Raw genomic sequence first — 23,076 nt, 5'->3', positions numbered from 1 at the left:
AGCTATTGTAGAAAAATGTCAAGGAAAGAGTATACGTTGAATAAGTGTTTCATAAAGAACCTGTGCATGAGCCAACAAGTGATAAACAAGAAAAAATTATGGAAACGGTTTGTTATTAATGAGTTGATAATGAAAAACAATGAGCAGAGAAAAAAGATTAATCTGTGTTGTCTTCCTCAATCAAAGGTCAATGGTAGAACTCATAGGCTTGACCATTTAGTGATTCTGTGATTATCCATGTCCCACGAGCCACTAGAATACCCTCCTTAGAGAGGGTTTCTACATTGGTGTTATGCTCCCTATATACATGTGAGGCCAAGAAAGAAGTGAAAACATATTTCAAATGAATTATTTCATCCACTAGGGGCCGAATCCTTTGATTGTGATATCTATATGAACAATTATCCTATTGATAGTCAGTTGGGAGTCCCCAAAAACTTGAACATAGAGGATATCTTTTTCAATAATGAAGATCAGAAGAAGCTTGAGGGCCATTAAATCACTAAAATTATTGGTTATCTCTCCTAAACCCATTTTTATGTGAAAACAATGGTGTTAATCTATGTGAAGTACTGCACCCTCACCATAGACTTTTGGATCTCCCTAAGCGACACCATCAAAGAAAGCTCATGACCTGGATCTATCAATCTGGGGGTCAGGGGCAGTTCTGTTGTGTTGTGTAGCCTTGGGTTTGGGTAGGAGGTCAAGGATGGAAAGAGTTTGAGCTACTGTGACTTCTAGGGGGACCATACATTCATTGAATTTGTTCCTGTTTCTAGCAAGGCAAACACCCCAACATGTGAGAAGAGGGAGGAAAATGTAATCTTTGACTTCCCTATCGTTGTACCATGTATTCCAAGTCTCCATGAGGTTCTCCCTTATCCATAGGCATGCTTGGCTTAGCTTGGAGGAGAGAAAATTCCAAATGCTTGTGTGCATGAGCATTCAATCAGTAGATGAAGGATGGATTCTTCATAACTTTTGTAGAGGTTGCATCATCAAGACCATTTGATTTTTTGTCTTCTGCATAGAAAATCCCAGGTTGGTATCTTGTTTTCTAGTGCACACCACATAATGATTTGGTTTTGGCTGGGAATTTGAGATTTCGGAGATGCCGCCACTAGTCCTCCTGTAGTTCTAGAATCTGATCCGCGATAAGGAAAAAAATAACCTTCTTTAAGAGTATAGTTCCCAGAGGGTGAGTGCATCCATACGATTTCATCAGGTTCACCAGTCAAGCAAATGTGGGCATGTCTTAAAGCGTGAATATAAGTATACCATTGTTCTCTGAAAATCTGTGGGAGGTTCAACTGTCACCCAGTGAGCCATTGTTGTTCTTTGAGAATGTTGTGAAGAGGGGTTGCGACATGATTAAGTGTAAATAACCCTTTTTTGTGAAGAAGAGAAATGAGGTCCTCATGGAGACAATGGAATTGTTGCTTTCAACCCATGGGTTCACTCCCAATCAAAGTCAAGATCCATCCCCTACCTTTCAGAATAAGCCATTTTCAATAAGGGGGGATGATGATATGACAACATGCCAAATGATGGATACATTATGCATATTCTTGTTTTGACTTCTAATCTAATCTTAAGTAGATAGGGGGAAGATGTATTTCCTGTAAACCAAAGATGTCCAAAAAGAATAGGTGGAGATTAGGTGCCAACATACCTTCACAGCTAGATCTTGAGAGAAAAAAAGGAGGTGTTTAAGACCCCAACCCCTCCAGGCCTTTGGCATGGAAATTCTACCCCACTTAACCAAAGAAAAAGCATACTATTTGACAAAACCAACCCATAAAAAATGTAGCAGAACTTTTGGATCTCTTTTTGGTGTTATGAAACCAGCTCACAAAAAGATAGAAAAGAAAGATCAATGCCTTAGAATTCAGCCTCTTCGAGGGGGTAACCTCCTTTACATTACACAAATGAAGATTTCTTGGATGATACAAATGAAAAAACCTCCTTTCTATATATAGGAGTCTAAGGGTTCACAATATAACCAAAGCCGACCTAACAATAATAATATAAGGGCACAAAAATAACAATAGTGGGCTTCTATGGGGCACAATAATAATAATATGGGGACAATAGGGGCACAACAATAACAATAAGGGGTACAATGACAATAGTAATGGGGGAATCAATAGTATTATAGGGACCTAACATGCCCCTCTCCTTCAAAAAAGTGTTTTCCTCAACGCTTGAATAGTTCTGGATGCTTCTGTTTAAAATTATCATCCTCCCATGTGGAATCTTCAACGGGTAAGTTCTTCCACTTGATGAGATACTTTGAAATTGATCGATTTCGTAGCTGTCAAGTTCTTGTTTCTTTGACTGCTCCAGGTTCCAATATTATTTTTCCTTCCTCATCAAGTTCTGGAAATATTGTTTGAACTGGGATCTTGTCACCTATAACCTTCTTTAAGCACGACACATGGAAAACTGGGTACACTCGAGAAGCTGCAGGAAGCTCCAATTTGTATGCCATAGTACCTATCTTTTGCAACACCTTGTACAGACCGTAATACTTTGGTGATAATTTATTATCCTTCTTAGCTTGCTCGAGGGACATTTTTTTATATGGTTGTAGTCGTAGGAATACCCAATCACCTACATCAAAACTTCTTTTGCTGTGATGTTGATTTGCCTGTTGTTTCATTCGATTCTGTGCCAAGGTGAGTTTATTCTTTAAGAGTCGGAGAACTTGTTGTTGATGTTTGATGTGATCTTCCACTGCTTGAACCTTAGAATTTTCTCTTAAATATGATGTGATGGATGGTGGATGATATCCATAAAGTGCCATAAATGGGGTCATTTTTGTTGCCGTATGGAAGGAAGTGTTATACCACCATTCAGCCAGAGGCAACCATTTGACCCAGTGTGTCTATTTATCAGATGCAAAGCAACGAAGATATCCTTCCAAACATTTGTTTACTATCTCAGTTTTCCCATCAGATTGAGGATGATAAGATGAGCTATGAGCTAACTGAGTACCAAGACAAGAAAATAATTCTGTCCAAAAATTTCCAGTGAAAATGGGATCTTTGTCACTTAGAATAATCTTTGGGTTTCCATGTAGCTTTTGAATTGTTTCCATAAATGCAGTAAAAACTGTACTCGCTTTAAATGGATGAGATAATGCACAAAAGTGTGCATACTTGGTAAGTCTGTCAACTACCACCATGATAAAACTCTTTCCTTCGGGCTTGGGTAAACTTGTGATAAAATCCATTGAAACTTCCTCCCAACGTTGGCTTGGAATGGATAAAGGTTGTAATAGATCCAGGGTCTTAATTGTTTCAACTTTATTTTGTTGGCAAACCAAACATTTTGCCACAAACTTTTGAATATTCGATTTAAGGCCATCCCAAAAAATTCCTTCTTGACCTTGTGGTAAGTTTTTAGAAATCCTGAGTGCCCTACTAAGGGAGAGGTGTGCAATTCCCTAAGAATCTTTTGTTTGAGTTGGGAATTCTTACATAGGTATAACTGATCTTTGTACCATAACGAATCATTTTTCTAGCTAAATGTATCAGATGTACTGGGATCTTGTTGTAACTTTTGAATGAGTGCCCATACTTCTTCGTTATTCTTCCATTCATCCCTTTCTTCGTTTATCCAATCTGGTTGGATAATAGAAATGGTGCAAAGAAATGCTACCACATCCTCATCCTTTTTTGAGAGTGCATCTACCACAACATTTTGCTTCCCTTTTTTGTAGATGATTTCAAAGTCATAACCCAACATCTTTGTGACCCATTTTTGCTACTCTTCTGAAGATAATATTTGTTCTAGAAAATATTTAAGACTATCATGATTTGTTTTTACCTTGAAGTGTCTTCCCATTAGGTAGGGTCACCATTTCTTAAGTGAATGTAGTATTTCCAACATTTCCTTCTCATATATAGCTTTGTGTAAATACTTTCCTTTGATTGGATGACTTTCGAAAGCAATGGGTCTTTCTTCTTCCATTAAAACAACACCAATTCCATTTCCTGAGGCATCACATTCCACAATAAAGGTTTTTGTGAATTCTGGTGTATCTAAGACCGGTGCTTGGCACATTGCCTCTTTAAGATGTTCAAAGGCCTTCGTTGCTTCTGGAGTCCATGAAAATGCATCTTTTTCAATAATGTTGTTAGAGGTGCTACTATTCTCCCATAATTCTTAACAAACTTGCGATAATACCCTATCAACTTGAGAAATCCTCGTAGATGATTTATGGATGTGGGGATTTTCCATTCCTTAATGGTTTTAATTTTTCTAGGGTCTACCTTAACACTCTCATGAGATACAATATGACCCAGATATTCCACCTCTTGTACTCCAAAGAAACATTTGGAGCATTTTGCATATAATTGTTTCTCCTCCAATAGTTTGAGCACCCTGTCAACATGTTGAACATGATCCTTCCAAGACTTGATGTAGATTAGTATATCATCAAAAAATACTAACACAAATTTTCTAAGGAAGGGTTTGAAAATGGAATTCAATAAACCTTGAAATGTAGAAGGTGCATTGGTAAGGCCAAAAGGCATGACCAAAAATTCATAATGACCCTCATGAGTTCTAAATGTTGTTTTTGGAATGTCTTCAGTCTTCATTCTGATTTGATGATATCCTAAATGAAGATCCAACTTGGTGAAGTAAACTGATCCATGCAATTCATCCAATAATTCATCAATGACAGGAATGGGAAATTTATCTTTAATAGTGAGCTTGTTGAGCTCCCTATAATTTGGACACATGCGCCATGATCCATCCTTCTTGTGAAACAATACTACTAAAGCAAAGAAATAACTTTGACTAGGTTGAATTATACCAGCCTCTCGCATTTCTGCAACCATACGTTCAATTTCACTCTTTTGGGCATAGGGATATCTGTAAGGCCTGATGTTTGGAGGAACACTTCCTAGAATCAAATGAATAGCATGATCATGATCACGAATAGGTGGGAAGCCTTTGGGAGTCTCAAACACCTTGGAATGATTGTCCAAGACTTTTTGGATATCGGGAGAAATAGATGATTTCAATGTGGGAACCTCTAGTGAACATAATTGTGCAATTATGCCTCGTTGTTATTTCTTTAGATGTTTTTCCTTTCCATTAGAATTGATTATCCTTTCCGGTTTCCCTGTGATACCCCTTAATTCAACTTCCTTTCCTTCTGAAGAAAATTTCATGAAAAGTTCTTTAAAATTAAAAGTTATTGTACCCAATGATTGTAGCCATTGGATTCCTAGTACAACATCAGCACCACCCATTGGAATGGAAAGCATTGGGCTATTCAATACATATTATCCCATGGATAGCTTGATATTATGGCACTTTCTTGAGCAAGTTATGGTTCCTCCACTTGCAACCGTCACTTGACACTCTGGTGCCGGATATAGGAAGCAATTCAATTCCTTGGCTATCTTAAAATGAATAAAATTATGGGTACTGACCGAATCAATCAACACTATTACCTTTTTCTTCTTGATATGCCCTTCTATCTTGATAGTTTGAGGAGTGGTAATTCTAGCCAATGCATTACAAGATATGGTCGGATTCATTTCTTCTTTCTCTAGGGTTTGTTCTTGGTGTATATCCTATTCTTTTGATGTTTCTTCTTCCTTTTCTTCCTTCTCTTCACAATCTATGTAAAATAATTTCTTCTCATCACACTTATGACCTTTAGTGTATTTGCTATGACAACTGTAACAAAGCACTTTTGCTCTTTTTCCTTCCAATTGTTGTGGTGTCAACCTTGTAGGTTGTGGATGGCTAGGGGCAACAACACTTCCATATTTATGATTGTGAGTGGTAGGCTTCCTTGTTGCCATAATTTTGCTTTCCAAACTCGAACGCCTTCTCCAATGAATCAGGTTCCCAAAGGCGAACCTCATTTTGGATGTTATCCTTTAAAGTTCTTATGAACACATCAATTCTATGCTCCTCTAGAATATCTTTTACCCTTATATTCAATTTTTGGAAGTCCTCAATGTGCTCCATCATTGGACCCTTTTGTTTGAGATTTATCAATTGGCTAAAAAAAGTGTTGCTTTTTGTATCCTCATAATGTGCTATCATTTCATCCGTAAAAATAGCCCAAGTGACAATTTGTTTACAAGAGCAAAGCCATCGATACCATACAAACTGATTTGGTTCCAAATATAGAGTTGCAGTGCATAACTTTTGTGTGTTTTGGACAATATAGAGATCGAAAAATTGCTCCATCTGTAGTATCCATGTTGCGGGATCATCGCCATCAAACTTCCTCATATTGATCTTTGGAACATGGTGGTTCTTCGATCCAACGTTAGAGTCTATGAAATCATGATTAACATTTATTTTGTTCTCATCATGTGTTTCCTTTACTACCCTTTCACCATTAGTAAGCATTTCTTGTAGAAATTTTGTCAAACCTTCCATCTTAGCTTCCACGCTTTTCTTTAAATCATCCATCTTAGCTTCCACGCCATCCATCTTAGCTTCCACGTCATTCATCTTAGCTTCTACACCTTTCTTTAAACCATCCATATTAGCTTCTACACCTTTCTTTAAACAATCCATCTCTAAGACTTTCTTTAAACCATCCATCTTAGCTTTTGTTACTTTTTGTGCGAGTGAAATTTGTTGCACTTGGTCTCGTAATTTTGATATATCATGTTGCATTTCTTCCTCTTCTTCATGAGTCATGCTAGAGATTTCAGGTTTCTTACTAGGTGTTTCCATTTTCTTTCTTCGGGGCATCAATTACTGATAATAATGTTAGCCTCTCTCATAAAACAATAATAAATCCAAAAATAAATAAATTAATTAAATATTCCAAGTTAGGAATTTGTGCCTAACTCTTGGGTTGTTCCTCTAAGATAGGAGTTAGTTTAGGTAACTCCTATATTGGTGTGTGTCTGGTGAGAAATTATCTCAACCAAAGGAGAAATTATCTCAACCAAAAGTGTCTAAGATAACACGCACTATCTTGAGAACACTATCTCTCATCTATTTATTTGTAACACTATATTCAATTATTTTAATGAATAAGTATGAAAGTGAGAGAGAAGCATGAGGCTTCAGCCTTTTTCCGCCAAAATTTTGTGTGTAGTTTTTATGTGTGCTTAATCTTTTGTCTGAGTTAATTTATTTTTTCAACAATTGAGTTCCTTCAACTAGAGTCGCAACTACAAAGAGATGAGCTACAACAAAAGAGTGCTTCTTCCAAGTCATTCAACCATACAGATGAAGATAAAGATGTTGATTCCAAATCACTCATCTAAAAAACTTCAAGTGTCGAAGTTGTTCATGATCAAATTCAAATTTCTTCGAAACCCATCATCAAGCCCTGGGAAGAGATTCAAAATAACAAAAATCAACGAGGCTTAGGATATGTCACTGATGACACCAACTTACATATCCCAGATGATTCCAAGCCAATTAAGTTTGTGAGTGCAGGATTTCTTGAATCACTCACCTCAGCAGGTTTTGAGAAAATTGCAGACAAACAGAATTGCACGCAACCTGAAGTTAATGTCCAACCGAAATGTTCTCATTGTCAAAGAACTGGTCATATGGAAGATCAGTGTTTTGATCTCCATCCTTGTTGCCATTGTGGCAAGGCCAATCATTTCTCAGAAAAATGTAGCAACCAACAAAAATCAGCCAGATTGAAGATACATTATGAATGGATCGATCCTTGGGAATGGTCATCCACAGTCAAAAGATTGTCTCAGTTCTACAACCGACTACAATCACACATAGTGTAGCCAACAGTGAACCGATGATGGTACTCTCATGCAATTGAACGAGGGAGTACAACAGTGAAACTCTCCTACACCTGAAGGGGGGGAGTTCAGATATATTTTGGAGAAAATTGTCTCTCCTTTCAACTGACAAAGGGGGGAAAATGTCAATGAAATTGACAAGTGGTTGTCAGACTGAAAGTCTCGACAACGTCAATGAAGCAGCCAGTGGGCATCTTCATCAGCCAGTGGGCATTTTTCATCAACAGTGAACATCAGTAAATTTGCCAGTGGGTGACCAACAATAAAGCAGCAGTGAGCAACTTTCATCATAGCAAAAGCAACATTGAGTTGTTTTTCAACATCATCAGCCAGTGGGCAATCATCATCAGCAAATACGCTAGTGGGCGTTCATCAAAATTGTGTCAGTGGACACCAGATGCTGTTTTCAAACAAAGGACAGTTGGATCCTTTTGCGGCTTGGCACGTGATGGAGTTGTCAAGTGACATTCAGAGATGAATCAAGCATGCAGCTGATTCATGTTCTCTTCAGATTTGAGTTTTTTCCAGCATCCAGTTTTGGCGGTTTTTTCAGGCAATGTTTTTTAGGATCAACATGAGAACTTGGAAGATGGTTCCTCGTTCTTATTTTGGATTTATCATTGAAGGGGGGAATGTTAGCCTCTCTCATAAAACAATAATAAATCCAAAAATAAATAAATAAATTAAATATTCCAAGTTAGGAATTTGTGCCTAACTCTTGGGTTGTTCCTCTAAGATAGGAGTTAGTTTAGGTAACTCCTATATTGGTGTGTGTCTGGTGAGAAATTATCTCAACCAAAAGTGTCTAAGATAGCATGCACTATCTTGAGAACACTATCTCTCATCTATTTATTTGTAACACTATATTCAATTATTTTAATGAATAAGTATGAAAGTGAGAGAAGCATGAGGCTTCCGCCTTTTTCCGCCAATATTTTTTGTGTAGTTTTTATGTGTGCTTAATCTTTTGTCTGAGTTAATTTCTTTTTTCAACAATTGAGTTCCTTCAACTAGAGTCGCAACTACAAAGAGATGAGCTACAACAAAAGAGTGCTTCTTCCAAGTTATTCAACCATACAGATGAAGATAAAGATGTTGATTCCAAATCACTCATCCAAACAAATTCAAGTGTCGAAGTTGTTCATGATCAAATTCAAATTTCTTCCAAACCCATCATCAAGCCCTGGGAAGAGATTCAAAATAACAAAAATCAACGAGGCTTAGGATATGTCACTGATGACACCAACTTACATATCCCAGATTATTCCAAGCCAATTAAGTTTGTGAGTGCAGGATTTCTTGAATCACTCACCTCAGCAGGTTCTGAGAAAATTGCAGACAAACAGAATTGCACGCAACTTGAAGTTAATGTCCAACCGAAATGTTCTCATTGTCAAAGAACCGGTCATATGGAAGATCAATGTTTTGATCTCCATCCTTGTTTCCATTGTGGCAAGCCCAATCATTTCTCAGAAAAATGTAGCAACCAACAAAAATCAGCCAGATTGAAGATACATTATGAATGGATCGATCCTTGGGAATGGTCATCCATAGTCAAAAGATTGTCTCAGTTCTACAACCGACTACAATCAAACATAGTGCATCCAACAGTGAACCGATGATGGTACTCTCATGCAGTTGAACGAGGGAGTACAATAGTGAAACTCTCCTACACCTGAAGGGGGGGAGTTCAGATATATTTTGGAGAAAATTATCTCTCCTTTCAGCTGACAAAGGGGGGAAAATGTCGATGAAATTGACAAGTGGTTGTCAGACTGAAAGTCTCGACAACATCAATGAAGCAGCCAGTGGGCATCTTCATCAGCCAGTGGGCATTTTTCATCAACAGTGAACATCAGTAAATTCGCCAGTGGGCGACCAACAATAAAGCAGCAGTGAGCAGCTTTCATCATAGCAAAAGCAACATTGAGTTGTTTTTCAACATCATCAGCCAGTGGGCAATCATCATCAGCAAATACGCTAGTGGGCGTTCATCAAAATTGTGTCAGTGGACACCAGATGCTGTTTTCAAACAAAGGACAGTTGGATCCTTTTATGGCTTGGCACGTGATGGAGTTGTCAAGTGACATTCAAAGATGAATCAAGCATGCAGCTGATTCATGTTCTCTTCAGATTTGAGTTTTTTCCAGCATCCAGTTTTGGCGGTTTTTTCAGGCAATGTTTTTGAGGATCAACATGAGAACTTGGAAGATGGTTCCTCGTTCTTATTTTGGATTTATCATTGAAGGGGGGAATGTTAGCCTCTCTCATAAAACAATAATAAATCCAAAAATAAATAAATTAATTAAATATTCCAAGTTAGGAATTTATGCCTAACTCTTGGGTTGTTCTTCTAAGATAGGAGTTAGTTTAGGTAACTCCTATATTGGTGTGTGTCTGGTGAGAAATTATCTCAACCAAAAGTGTCTAAGATAGCATGCACTATCTTGAGAACACTATCTCTCATCTATTTATTTGTAACACTATATTCAATTATTTTAATGAATAAGTATGAAAGTGAGAGAGAAGCATGAGGCTTCAGCCTTTTTCCGCCAATATTTTGTGTGTAGTTTTTATGTGTGCTTAATCTTTTGTCTGAGTTAATTTCTTTTTTCAATAAATAATGCTTCACTATGCCCTTTGAATTCCTTCAAAATAATTTTTCAAACCAAACTTATGCAAAAATTAAAAAAAACTACACACCTTTTTTCACTTTGTAGGAGCTTGATATTGAAACAACTGTAACTCTGTAATTTCGGATATCCAAGGTCTGAAATTGCAACCTGCAGTATCCCTTTATGCCCTCTTTCCAATGCCACCAGTCTGATCGAAATTGGATTCTCCAAGAAAGAGGTATGCCCCACTTCCCACGATGACCTACTTATATACTTTTTCAGTAGAGAGAACTTGTACGAAGTGCCACACGTTATTATTTTTACCTTTGGACCTAAAACCAATAAAAAAAAGTACAGTCTGTCCTCTTTCTGTAGCTACTTACGAAATTTCAATCTGATGCTTAGAGAGAAATTTATGATGATTTTTCCAAGGTCACCTATTTAGAATGTAATTTGGGAGTCTGCAAAAACCTTAACTTCCTCAGATTATATCTCCGAGCATATAGCGAGACAAGATCTAAAATTCAAACCCTATTTTCACCAGGATTTCGGCTGAAATGGGTTTTAATTTCAGAGTCTGAACCTTCGCAGAAAAAAAATTATAGCAAAACTTTCACGATGACCTATTTGATATGAAATTAAGGAGCTTTCAAAAACCCTAACTTCATCAGATCATAGCTCCGAAAATATAGCGAGAGAAGATCTGAAATTCGGACCCGAAGTTTAGATCGATTTATTCTCAAATGGGTTTTTTTTAGCTTCTAAAACTTCATAGCGAAAATGCCACGATGACCTATTTGGTGCAGCAAAACCCTAGAATCCAAAGCTCTGATACCAAATGTTATGAAACCAGCTCACAAAAAGATAGAAAAGAAAGATCAACGCCTTAGAATTCAGCCTCTTCGAGGGCAACCTCCTTTACATTACATAAATGAACAATTCTTAGATGATACAAATGACAAAACCTCCTTTCTATATATAGGAGTCTAAGGGGTCACAATATAAAAAAGGTTGACTTAACAATAATAATATAAGAGCACAAAAATAACAATAGTGGGCTTCTATGGGGCACAATAATAATAATATGGAGACAATAGGGGCACAACAATAACAATAAGGGGTACAATGACAATAGTAATGGGGGAATCACTAGTATTATAGGGACCTAACATTTAGAATTTCCTTTAGGTTCCTGTATAGATACATCCAATAGACTGGTATGGCCTCAAGGACAAATTTAATAAGCAGGGAAAATTTTAAGAACCACCCTAAATTTATATGTATAATAAATGGGCGAATCCCCATGATACATAGGAAAAATGGGAGGCGATTTTATCAATAATATAATATGTATATATACTTTTTTTGGCGAATCTCTCACCAGATTATATTATCTTGTAAAGTCGTGCAAATCTTTCACTTAATTATAAAATCTTGTAAGATTTTGGCAAATCTTTCACTGAAAAATAAAACATTGTGAAGTCTTGGTGAATGTTTTGTTAAAGTATGAAACCGTAAATGATAATAGGAAAACATATTCATTAAATTGTAATATACTAACATACATGTTTGGAAAAAAGAAACATAATTTTCTCTTCCTACAAACAATGTTGCAAGTTTGAGTGGTTGTGTTTGTCAAGGTTCTTATTGTACACTCTTTCATATCCTTCTATTAGTTTTGATAATATTCCACAACAAAGTTCTTGTAGGTGTTGATCTTGACCACGAGTTCTGTCAAAGGTAGGAGCGATTAATCTTTTCTCTACCACTTTTGTCAAGCTATCAAATTTCTTTCTTATTCCATAGACTCCAACTGTGAGATTAAAAAAACACATCAAGTTTGTTTACCCCAATGTGCCAACAAGTAGCAAGCCCCAACTATATCATATAAGAAAGTAGTAGGTATCACAAAGGCTTGAAGGGGATCTAGTGGAAAGAAGTGACCATTGTTAGAAGCCTTCCAATCAATATATAAATATATAAATGTAGATTTATTATTATTTTAATTGGAAATCTTCAATAAATAATAAAATTTAATTACGTCTCTCCCAATCTAAATTACTTATTAGCATAATTCACTACCTTCATACGTCTTGCATTTTTTAATAGCGTTGTAACATGTGGAATATTTTCCTTTTTGGTGCACAATCTCCACCTTTTAGGACAATATCTTGCAGTGGCCCAACCCCTACAGATCATTATGACAAACTAAGAATAATAGAGAAGATGAAAGTTTGTACAAACCAACATATTTTTCAAACAACTAATCCAACATAAGTACCTTAATTTTTTCATGAAGATATCATATTGAGAACGTTTGAAAAATGGTGGGAAATCTAGGCACCAACTATCTCTCTTCTGCGAGGGTGATGTGGAAAGAGTGATAAGATTTCATTGTTTTGAATTTTTTTTGTTAAATAAGAAAAACCAATATTAATGGAGATATTGGTATTTTTTTACTAAATTTTGTGAAGTGACTAATTGTAGCTTTAACCATTGACCTTAAAATGTTTTTACAATATAATTTCCGAAGTCTATTTAATATCTTCATTATCATAAAAACCAACCTATATTCATCTTAACTCCACATCTACCACTCTTAGAGGGATGAAATCTATTTATCCATCTCAGCACTTGGTAGACTCGGAATTAAGATGGATCTAAGCTGACAGAATTTCCTGTTTAAATAGTCTACGCTCACATGAATACCATGGTATTACCATGGGTTATCATAAACCTGGAGCTTAATAACTACTATTAGTAATTTATAAAAATTAATAAAATTAATAATTGATTTTTATTTTTATTTTAACCAAGTTAAAATGTTTAAGTGACATTAAATTACAAGATCCATTTTTACTCTTGATCTACCAAGCCCCGAGAGGGATCAAATATTTTTTCACTCTATGCTAGTTTGCATATCATGATATTTGGTCCCTCTCGGCGCTTAGTAGATCCAGAGTAAAGATGGATATATGTTGGTTTAATTCCCCCCTTTAAATAGGCTACATATGGATCTAAGCTAATAAAAGTTTCCCTTTAAATAGTCTATGCTCACATGAATACCATGGGTCAATACCATTGGTTATCATAAACTTGGAGCTTAAAAACTACTATTAGTAATTTATAAAAAATAATAAAATTAATAATTGTTTTTATTTTATTTTTTTATCTTAACCAAGTTAAAATGTTTAAATGACATTAAATTACAAGATCCATTTTTACTCTTGATCTACCAAGCCCCGAGAGGGATCAAATCTTTTTTCACTCTATGCTAGTTTGCATATCATGATATTTGTTCCCTCTCGGGGCTTAGTAGATCCACAGTAAATTTAGGTGAGGCCTATGGGCCAAATACAATGGGCTAAATTGTTATCAATACCATGAAAAAAAACATTATTAACCCTAATATTAGTATTAATAAAAATAAAGATGGCACATGGTATTGATCCATGGTATTCAGGTGGAATGTAGCCTATTTAAAGGGGGGAATTAAACCAACATAGATCCATCTTTACTCTGGATCTACTAAGCTCCGAGAGGGATCAAATCTTTTTTCACTCTATGCTAGTTTGCATATCACGATATTTGATCCCTCTCGTGGCTTAGTAGATCCAGAGTAAAGATGGATCTATGCTGGTTTAATTCCCCCCTTTAAATAGGTTACATTCCACTTGAATACCATGGGTCAATACCATGTGCCATCTTTATTTTTATTAATACTAATATTAGGATTAATAATGTTTTTTTCATGGTATTAATAATAATTTAGTCCAGTGTATTTGGCCCATAGGATTCAACTAAACATAACACATTTTTTGAGAGTTCATAAATATAAGGTGACTTATGGAGTAAACATAAAAAAAATGTTTTATTTATTTACCATACCTCTCGTTTATTTATATTTTTATTAATTTACCATACCTCTTTTATAAATATGGTATTTGGCCCATATGATTCACTTAAATAAAACCTCTTTTTTGAGCTTTCTTAAAGAGAAAGAGGGTTATGGACTAAATATAAAAAGAGGTTTTATTTATTTACCATACCTCTAGTTTATTTATATTTTTATTTATTTATCATGCCTTTGGAGTAAGTATAAAAAGAGGTTTTATTTATTTACCATACCTCCACTTTATTTATATTTTTATTTATTTACATCCTTGCGTGTTCGCAAATATAAGGTGACTTATGGAGTAAATATAAAAAAATATGTTTTATTTATTTACCATACCTCTCGTTTATTTATATTTTTATTAATTTACCATACCTCTTTTATAAATATGGTATTTGGCCCATATGATTCACTTTAGTAAAACCTCTTTTTTGAGCCTTCTTAAATAGAAAGAGGGTTATGTACTAAATATAAAAAGAGGTTTTATTTATTTACCATACCTCTAGTTTATTTATATTTTTACTTATTTACCATACCTTTGGAGTAAGTACAAAAAGAGGTTTTATTTATTTACAATACCTCCACTTTATTTATATTTTTATTTATTGGGACCAAATACAACCTCCCAAAAACACCTCCCAAACCAGAAAATGGGCTATTGCAAACGAATTTAACATTGCAAAGTAGAAAATCGGATGATTGTAATGGAATATAACCTCCCAGGTGAATCGGGTCACATGAGTCTTTTCATAGTTTATCTGCCCCTTTTTTTGGGCTAAAATGAAAAAAATAATTATTTTTTAAATAAAAGTTGGGCTAAATATATGAAATGGGTGTTTTATAAAAATTTTGCCCCTCTAAAATGAAAAACCCCTTAAATTTCGCCCTTGGGCTAAAATTCGCCCCTAAAATTTACCATGTCAATAAGTACTAAGCTTCCTGCTCTTGATAACCATATCATGCTTTAGTACTTCAGTGACATTTCAATTTTGGCCAGGGGCCATAACCAATCAATGTTTGTATAAGAGTTCGGTCTGAAACCATTCTCCATATAGACCAATGCAAAGGGAAAGAGGTCTAGATGAAATCTCGACTCGTCATCATTAAGTCCAAAGGGAGTTAGCTAGGATTTGAGATGATTTGTGAGCATGTCCGTAGCTACTTCAAATAGGGCTATAACATCCTTGATTTCTCTTGCATCCCTTCGAGTGTCATTGCTAAAAATGAGAATGTCGTCAAAAAAGAGAACACGGGTAATATAAAGGGTCAAGGCTACCTTAATTCCTCGAAGGCCATTTCTTCTGTGTGCTTCATTTAGGGATCTGTTGAGCCCCTCAACAACCAGTTAAAAAGGAGAGGCGAGAGAAGAAATCCCTGCCTAAGTCCTCATTCCGCCCTGAAAAAAGGAGAGCTGCTAGAGCCATTGATAAGTGCAACAAAGGAGACTGAGAAAATGTAGCTCATGCATGGGAAAAAATATATTGAAAGAAGGATAAATAAATATACTTAAAAAAATAGTAAATGTTAAAAAAAATAGATACAATTTGTAAAAGTACTTTTGATAAATATATCACTATTCTAAAGTCACATAACTTAATCTAATTTGTTCCCCTAATGGGGGTGAATCTCAAGAGAAGTAGAAGGGTAGGAAGCCATGCCTACCATATTAGAATTGAGAGAAGATTTATTGCTTGGGTGGTGTGGGTGCCCCCTCGCATGCATAAACATGTGGTTTAATTTCCCACTTCACAGCGATGGTTTATGGTGGTCTGGAGTTGACCGAGGGGGTGGAAATTGTTGGAAAATTGGCATAGATAGGAATAAGTCGACTTCTTTGCCTCAGGAGAAATATCAAGGAGGAAAATTGAAGCAGAGGCAACTAAATTGTCTTTGGTTGCGGCACAAGAAGTATTTTTTGATGTCAATTTTTGCACGGTCCACTAGAGTTATTTCTCTATGGGTTGCATGGCGTTTTGATTTGGGAATGTTACAGTGGATGAGCACAAAGGGTGTAGGAAATGGGGAAATCATTAGGTTCGGTTGCGTGTTTGACTATGTGGACTTTGATGCAACTCCTTCAAACTTGAGTGTGAAGAGTCTCATGGCAAGGGCTGAATGGATATATCCTTATCTCTGTTGGGTCTCTTTTATTTTCAAGGTTATTTTCTAAATTTCTCCTGGTATATCATTGGAAAGGTTGTTATTTGTTTTTGGTTTCATAGGGATGCCCGTAGTTTCCTAAATGAATATCTGTGGTTCAAATTTAGGGTCGACCCTAAGGTGGCTGTTATAGTTGGTCTTTCCTTTTCAGTCACCTCTAATTGTGGTTAGTATTTCTAGGCTTAGTTCCTTCTATGTCCTTACTTTTGTTTGCTGGTCTTAGGTTCACTATTAGAATGGAGTCTAATTCTGCATGTCTCGTCTAATTCTTATGAATTATTTATGAATGTTTTTTGGCATATTAGAGGAAAAGTGTGTGTCACTCCTGGGGTTCTTGTCTCTCCTCACATTGGTTTGAGCAACCCTATGGTACAAATTCCAATGTTTGTCTTGAGATAATTGCTACAATTTTCCACTCTCAGGGGTTATCTTTTGGTCGTGGTTAGTTTCTCTTGGTTCAAGGTTCTCGATATTTACACCAAGCTCCACCACCTTTAGGGTTGCAAACAATTTGGGGTCATATGTTACTATTGTATAGTTTTGATGCCCCTTAGGCTGACTCTTATAATTGGTTTCTCTTGTTGGTTTATCCCTGTAGGGGGGTGGATTATTTGGGTTTTGTGTTATTCTTGGTCTTATCTGTGGCCATCTCATATAGGTCTGTATCTTACTTGTGATTTGTGGAATCCTTGTTTTGGGATTTGTGATACCTTTGACTTGGCACTGTGTCATGAGAATATACCCATGGGATCATATATATTTTCCTGCCATGAAATGTCAACGCATGCGAAGTAGGCATTGGGGGGGAGACCACAACCCCTAAGACAATCGTACTTAGCAACAGGCCCAGGAAGCTACTGATAACTTTCGTGCAACTGTCCCTCCCGATACTTAGAATGAAATTCAAAATTTAGAGTCTCATGTAGTTCGTGATAGACAAGCCTTCTCAAATTCTGAGATCATGGAAGATATAACTACATTGATACTTGATTCGAGGCATACCTGGGAAGAAGGAAGCATTATTACAATGCCTTGGCCCTTTACTAACAGATGAAGACCCTACTTGGCAGGATCTTGATGGACAAGCAGGTTGAACGATACAACATCTTTGCAAATTTGGAAGATGTCAAATGGGCCCAACACAACCAGAGGTTCTTTTTATAGAGGATGGAGAAGAGGCTGACTCACATTAAACTCCACTTCAAGTGAGGATATGCCCCTCATGACCCTCCAGGTCCACTACTAGATATCCAACACCTGTTACTTCATCGGGAACTTGAGTTTGAATGCAGCTTGTTTTTAGTTTTTGGTATTACAATGCAAACATAGATACTTTAGCTTTGCTTTAATTTTTAGAACTTCGTGAATTTTGGACAAACTAATCTATTAGTAGGTGGTCAAAAACGTTTGGTTTCCTTTAGGGCAACTTGAGACCATTTGTTTGGTGATGATGCTAGTTAGATGTAATGTTTTGACATGACATTTTGAGATAATACAATTTAAACTAAAAAAAATAAATTACCTTAGTCTAGTTTATTAAAAATATGATTTATATTATTACAATGCATGTCTCATATATATATGTGTGTGTGGATGATTAGTTTTTTATTATATCAATTTGTTTTTAATGCATGTCTCATATATATGTGTGTGTGGATGATTAGTTTTTTATTATATCAAATATTTGTTAATGATGTATGTATATAATATTGTTGTTAATATATTATTCATTAATATGAAAATATTTATATTTGTGTGACACGGATTTTAAAGTGTAATTGTTTGTCTTATTTTTAAGGGTGACATATACTTATGTATGTGGGAGTTTGAATAGAAAATATTATCACTCACATATTTTTTTATTTTTATTTTTGTTTGTTAGGAAACGTGAGTCTTGAGATGACTAACACGTCTAACTTGTGGCTTGAGTAGCTGCGATGAAGGGGCATCTAAGCCGTAAAAATCACCCAAAGATCGCATTTGGCCTAGGCCACACTAGCCCTTAGCATGCCTGAATTTTTTCCCATGGAGTTCCAAATTGGTGACCTTTGCACTATGAAGTTCTTTAATAGAACACACTGTCATCGTGTGCTCTATGCCATGTGAGAAAGCACTATCATTTTTTTTCATGGGGTAAACATCCACGGGGATTTGAATTAGTGACCTTTTTGCATGGAGTGCTTTAACAAACCACCCATTCACCATCGATACAAAACCTCATGGGCATCACTCACATAATTGTACATATTACAAAGTTTACCATCCAAAAAATAATAGTAACAAATTTTATAACTATTAAGATATATACTTTAATATATTTAAAAAATAATTTAAATTAATTGATATTAATAAAATTATTTAATTTTAAAATGTATATGAATAAGCCTACGGGGTGTAGAATATATGGTGATGGGGTGCGTTGTTAAGTCACTACATGATGTGAAGGTCACCGATTCGAAACTCCGTGGGAAAAAAATGAACCATGCTAAGCACTAGTGTGGCCCATGACAAGTGCAATCCCTGAGAGATTTTGATAGCTTAAATGCCTCTAGATCAAGGTTTCTTAAGCCACAAAAGAAACCTGATGTAATTTATGGAAAACTCAAACAACTTTAACAAATAAAAAGAAATATACATAAATAAACTAAAAAATATAATTCAATAAATACGATTTCCAATTTATATACTCTAACAATATAGTATTATTGAATTTTTATTTAACTTTACAAATAAAAATATAAAAATATTTATAAATGTTAAAAAATAATAATAAAAAATAAAGAGAAGAAAAAATTAAATACTAACCAAACAATAAATTTATACTTTAATAAACATATTATAATTGTGCTTTTCAATCCATCAATACTTAATTCACATATGACTATTTTCTAGCATGAAATAGATAACAACAATTGGCATTCCTATTATATGATAAAAATAAAAAATGACTATTTTCTATGGCGACGGATGAACTAGATAATAATAATTGACATTCATATTATACAATAAAAATAAAGAATGAAAACATTGATAGGAAGATGAAAAAGTTCAAAATAAAATTGAGGGCAGCCTTAAATTATCTTATGGAGTGCAAGAATTTTGGCATAACCTTGCTTTCACATATCCATAAAAGAATACTTAATAATAGAGAAACGAAATAGGGAGCTGGTTGTTGTTGTTGTTGTTGTTATTATTATTATTATTAGAAGTGTTAATATACATTATTGTTTTATTTTTTAGAAATCAGACTAGTAACATAAATACAATTTTCTTGATTATTTAGATTATTTTTTATTTGAGAGTTAGATAACCAAAAAATTAAATAGAGTGTTGCAAAGAAACTTAGAGATAGATTAGATAACATAAAAAACTACTAAAAATTAAAATGTTGCTCCACAGAAGTACATTGCTGATATTCATTTTGTAGGGGTGTCCTTTAGCCTAGGTGGTTGTGGCTCTATGTGTTCCGAGATTGGTGAATAATCCACACTTAGTGCTTGAGATAGGCTTTTGCGATGATTTGAGTTTTCTCCTCCAATATATCCTCTGGATCTTTGTTTTTCCATTATCCAGCTAGCATTTGTAGATCGATGCCTTGCAACCCCATTTCCTCTAGGTCTTCTAAATCATAATCATGTCCTTCTAGTGTATCTTCTTCCATTTCCTCATCTTATTGGTTGTCCTTGCTGGTTAGTATTTCCTTTGTGTTTTCCATTTGTTGGGGTTCTTGTTGAGTTTCCTGCTCATTTTGTGTTCTTTTTGGCCTCTTCTCTCAACTCGTTATTTCATCATTTGTCAGTTGTTGAAGGATCGTGTACTTATTTTTGTTATTATCAACTGCCGAGGTGGAGTAACTAGAGCCTTTTTTATTTATTTCTCTTCTATTAGTTTTTTAGGAAAATCAATCTTTGATCCATAGCTTGATTTTCCTTAGCTGCATGTTGAACTTGGTTGACAGGGAAATCCTTGGATAGATGATCATATTCATGACATTTTCACATCTAAATGGGATTTTCCTGTAATCTATTGACTTCTCCTGGAGTTCATCTTTATTGCTCAACTAGATGTTGGTTGGAAGGGGTTTGGATAAATCCAAGTAAGCACAGAGGTGTGCATAAGAAGTGTAATGACCAAGATTAGTGATGTTATAGATCATGACAAAGTGCATGATGGTATTACCAATACTCTCTAGGGTTTATGGATCCCAAAATTCTTATGGAAGGGAATAAAGGTGAATCTAGACAGGAGATGAAAAGAAATCTTCTTTATATAGATTGAATCTTAGAACCCAAGGCTTCATGAATAGGCCATTAAAATTCATGGAATAAGCACCCCTCCTGGAAGATTCACTCTTTGTGCTCGATGTTGTTGAATATCGATGTGAAAAAACCCACGGAGCCTAGTTTGAGGTCTAAGACTCCTTTTAGAGTCCAATTTTTATGAATCCAACTAATTAAGGTTTTTTTCGAAGGCCATACACCCATAAATTTACAGATGATGCTCCCATATGTAATCAATTTTTGGACCTATTTTCTCCATTGGTATTTCTAGTAATAACATTTTTTATGCCTGTGGAAGAAAAAATCCATTTCCCTTTGAATTATTTGTTGTTGGAACTGCATTTGTGGGTGCTTCAATGTTTCTTAAGGGGGTCAAAGCATTTGCCTCCAGAATTGAACGACCTTTAGGAGTAGTGAGATCGCTGGATATACATGGGGAATTTTGGTTCAACCTTCCTACTACTAGATTTATGAAGGAGAGGTTTCCTCTTCCCCTCCATGAGGGTGCCATTGAAGATCAAGCAAGAAAATCACAAAACCCTAGCAACAATAAACCCTAGTTTTTTCTCTAGCCTCCTTTTACAACCTAAATAGGGAGTACAGTTGAAAAGACATGTAAATGCAGTATGTATGGGTATATTATATAAGAAGAATGTTAATTGTATATATGGTATGATAATATTTTTTTAGTTATTTTTAGTAAAAATGGTGAAATTTATATTAATAAAAACATTGTAATTGAATTGTAGAATAAAATATTGCAACTTGGTTTTTTAGCAATATTATTTTAACATTGTGGGATATTGATTATTCACATTTTATATTCTCAAATATTTAAGAGAATTTTATTCCAAAATTTTTGATATGTGTAAATTCATATAAACTGTTTATATAACAAGAGATAAAAACAATACATAATTAAACTGCACTAGGAGCTCAATTATTTTTACCATTGGTTGAAATGTTGTTGATGATTTTTTTTTTTTTTTTTCTACTTTTGTCCAAACTTCTGATGGCTTTATTGGGGTTTTCATTATTTATGATGTCCAAAATTCTTTTCCATTTGGTGGGGTCCTTGCTATCTTTGTCAGCCTTAGATGATTTTGATTTGATGGGTTTTCTTGTTCTTGAGCCTGATCCTTTTTGACCCAATCTACCCAATTCGACATAGGTTGGGGACTTAAATGACTCTTTTCTTTCCCCAAATCATGAGAGATGAATTCCTCAATCTTTGGATTTTGGGTTTCCAGATGTTGTTGAGTTTCTTAAGGTATGTGTTTCACTAGACTCAAAGGAACTGTAAGTGGATACAAACCACTAATACATGGGACTGTCTAGTGATCTCCTAAAGTGCTAACCCACCAGGTTGATTTACGCTTGTGCTCCTTGACTTTCTGAAACCATTTAGCGAAATGAGCTATGAATTGACTTGTTTCAAAGTAACAATTGCATCGCAAATAAACTCTCTCATAGTCCAAATTCTATTTCTAATAATAATTTTATCTATCACAATGATTTATACTGGGAATCCTTTATTGAAACCCATTTCCATGCATATACAAGCATAAGTTGAAATTCTGTGTCTTTCAATTTCATGAAAATTAAAATGGAACTTTCTAAAAGATGACTCGAAGGGAGGATGGAGCCAAAAAATGCAAGGGAAAATTTGGAAATTACACCCAAACGAGAGTTGAAGAAAGAAAATTGGACAAAGGAATGAAAGAGGGAGACTAGGGCTTCATGTAGAGACCTAAGTTACCCCAAAACCATGGGCAAAAATTGAGAATCAAACCCTTTGCGTAAGGGGTAGATGACTTCCTTTTGCATATTTGGAATCCAAGAACATGAGATCCACCATGGCGATCAACTAACTGGGGCCAACTACCATTGAAACAGAAAATTAAAATAAAATAAAATTGAAGTTACAAAGAGCTTCAACTTTGTCTTTAGCTTTAGGCGACATGGAAATGAAAAAACCAAGGGCCTCTTGCACTAGAAAGGAAGAAGGGCATGTAGGTGGAGAATTTTGAACTGCATCTTTGAAAGAATGACCATGTTGAAGACATGAAGCACTACCCAACAACAACACCATAGACGGACTAGAGGTCATGCTCGAGGAACGCACATGACTTGAACAATGAGTTGAAGTAGAGGTAGACACTTTCTCCACCATTATGGTGTATGCATGAAAGGAGGGAATGAGCAACAAAGAAATAACATATGCACTACTGAGGTTAAACCCTAGTCATGACTTCTATGAGGAAAAGGAGCACCATCACTTAATAAAAGATATATTTAATAGTATAGTAATGTAGTTGTCATATTTTAAATATAATTAAAATAATCAATTAATTTTATGA

The sequence above is a fragment of the Pinus tabuliformis genome, chromosome 4_2 (assembly GCF_031772625.1).
Source record: "Pinus tabuliformis cultivar Carrire ecotype Pingquan chromosome 4_2, CPIR1, whole genome shotgun sequence".
NCBI classification, from domain to species: Eukaryota; Viridiplantae; Streptophyta; class Pinopsida; order Pinales; family Pinaceae; genus Pinus; species Pinus tabuliformis.
Note: the sequence above shows the minus strand (reverse complement) of the source record.